The sequence below is a fragment of the Leptonychotes weddellii genome, chromosome X (genome assembly GCF_054177405.1).
Source record: "Leptonychotes weddellii isolate Sample4059 chromosome X, ASM5417740v2, whole genome shotgun sequence".
Lineage (NCBI taxonomy): Eukaryota > Metazoa > Chordata > Mammalia > Carnivora > Phocidae > Leptonychotes > Leptonychotes weddellii.
This window is the reverse complement of record NC_138385.1, coordinates 78,681,117-78,683,593: the sequence shown is the minus strand read 5'-3', so window position 1 is coordinate 78,683,593 and position 2,477 is coordinate 78,681,117. Positions and strand designations below refer to the sequence as shown.

Sequence of the window (2,477 nt, the reverse complement as noted above, 5' to 3'; positions counted from 1 at the left end):
TACCTCAAATAAGCCCCACTGGATCTAGGGGGAATGTGTAGACATAGATATTGGCAGCTCTGATCCTCACAGAAGAGGAGCGAGTCCACTGCCTCCACCTGCCACAAAGGAAGGCTCCTGCCAGTCTGCTCTCACTTCGGGAGACCTGCCCTCACTTCTCGGGGGAAGAACAGATCATATGGTTAGCTCATCTTACACATGAGGTACTTGATAAGGCCATAAAAACCTAGAACTACAGGGTTTCATTTTCATAATTACCAAACAAGTCCCTTTAATAAAGGAAGAGAACTCTGCCTTTCTGCAACTTGACAAGTAAAGCTTTATTTTCTCATCTTTTACTGTCTCCAGTGTGCTTACCAATGGAAAGACGGAGCTCAAGTGTGACTGTCACAAAGGCCAGCCTCGGGCCCCGCTGTAATTACACTGGCTAGCGGGCCAGTGTGTGCAGGGCAAGGCTAAGGGCTCGCTTTGGAAGCCATTCAAGTTTCACATTGTAGCATTTAGAAAGGGAAGCTAGAGATACAGAGACATTTTAAAGGCCGTTAAAGAGAGCAAATGTATGGGGAGAGGAATGCAGTGTGCTAAGAATTGTAAGAACCTTTGGTCCTTTTAAAATTTGCACAGTTTTTATGAGAGAGCAGTAAGAGAGGGCAGGAAACACTGCTTGTTCGGCAGCAGGCTTTAGCATGAACGCTGAGTCTGCAATACCACTGCTTATTCTCTGAAGGGGACTCTGGTAAGTCTTCCACTTGGGCACATCTTTTTTTTTTTTTTTTTGTCTAGTGAAAAAGAACAAATGGTAGTCCCCTGAAGAATAAAAATAAGATGTTATTTTTATTTTTTTATTTTATTTTATTTTTTTCCATTTTCTTTTTCTTTTTTTTTTTTTTTTTGTGGTGAAAAAATTTAGATTTAGCCAGCTGGTCTCAGTTTAGATGATCCCAATTTTGTTGGCAACAGCCAAAGCATCATAGTCAGCAGCCAGTTGAACATATATCTTCTTCTCTCCATCGGGCCTGATCAGGATGTTGACCTTGGCCACATCAGGGTCATAGAGCTTCACAGTCTGTGTGATCTGGTGCTTGTTGGTCTTGACATCCACAGTGAACACAAGTGTGTTGTCTTCTATTTTCTCCTTGGCTGACTTGGTAGTCGGGTGGGGGGGGCTTGATGATGGCATAGTGGTCAAGCTTTTTTCTCCTTGGGGTGCACTTTCAAGGATATTTGGGCTGCCTTTGGAGATGCAGGGTCTCAGGCTGTGGGAATACAGGTGACGTGCGGATCTTCTGGTTTTTGTGACTGTGGACGCCTTTCAGCATCCCTTTTTTGGCCTTCAAAGTCTTTGCTTTGGTTTTGGCTTTGGGAGAGGCCAGGGCTTCCTTCTTCACCTTCAGTGCCATCTTCATGAAAGGGGTATTGTTTTCACTTTCAAATTATGCTACTACTGGGGTGCCTGGCTGGCTCAGTTAGAAGAGCATGCAACTCTTGATCTCAGGGTCATGAGTTCAAGCCCCACATTGGGGGTAGAGATTACTTAATAAGTAAAAATGTATTTTAAAAATTTATGGTAGGGGACGCCTAGGTGGCTCATTCGGTTAAGCATCTGCCTTTGGCTCAGGTCATGATCCCAGGGTCTTGGGATAGAGCCCTGCATCAGGCTCCTTGCTCAGCGGGGAGCCTGCTCTCTCTGCCTGACACTCCACCTGCTTGTGCGCTCTCTCTTTCTCTCTGACAAATAAAATCCTAAAATAAAATTAAAGAGGTTTCTGTTATATAAATAAATAAATAAATAAATAAATAAATAAATAAATAAATAAATTTATGGTAATACTTAAGTATTTTCTTTTAGGCTCTAGTCATCCTTAACCTTTACAGACTATAAAAGCCAAGAAATACTACTGTTAACTTATCCAGAAAAATCAGTAACCTGGTGTAGTGGTGTATAAGTGAGTTACATACAGTCTTTGAGGTGAGGGTATGAGAAAAGGAAAAATAATGGAGGCATAAGAAAAATGAGTTTTATTAAGTGGCCTGAGAGATAGCTCAGAGTTGTTGCATTGTTTTTGTAAGCAGGTGGTCTGTCTGTGTTGTCAAAATACAAAGGAGGTTCATACACATCTCAACCCCTGCCCAGACAAGGAGGACAATATAAAAACAAAGGGAAATAACTGAGTAAAACTTCGGAAGCCAAAAAATTAATAAATATTTTGAAGAATAGTACAGAGATCTCCTTACGCCTTGGTACCATGGAGCCTGCTGACTTAATGTAAATCACAGAAGGTTGCTAGGCAATGCATGTCCTGGTGTCTGTCAGGTGACTCTTATTCTTTATAGAGTGCCTATCTCTGCCTTCTGAGACAATTGCATTTTGTTTTTCAAGGATGCAATAATAGTTTTTGTTTGTTTTTTTACCATTTTAAGGCTGTGATATCTCAGTCTACGTACTTTTTTTTTTTTAAGATTTTTATTTATTTATT

General features: G+C 41.1%; 1 pseudogene; it reads right to left on the bottom strand.

Annotated features, from left to right (window-relative positions):
- Nucleotides 1–931: 931 nt before the first annotated feature.
- On the bottom strand, nt 932–1,406 carry LOC102732161 (large ribosomal subunit protein uL23 pseudogene; annotated as a pseudogene).
- Between the last annotated feature and the right edge of the window lie 1,071 nt (nt 1,407–2,477).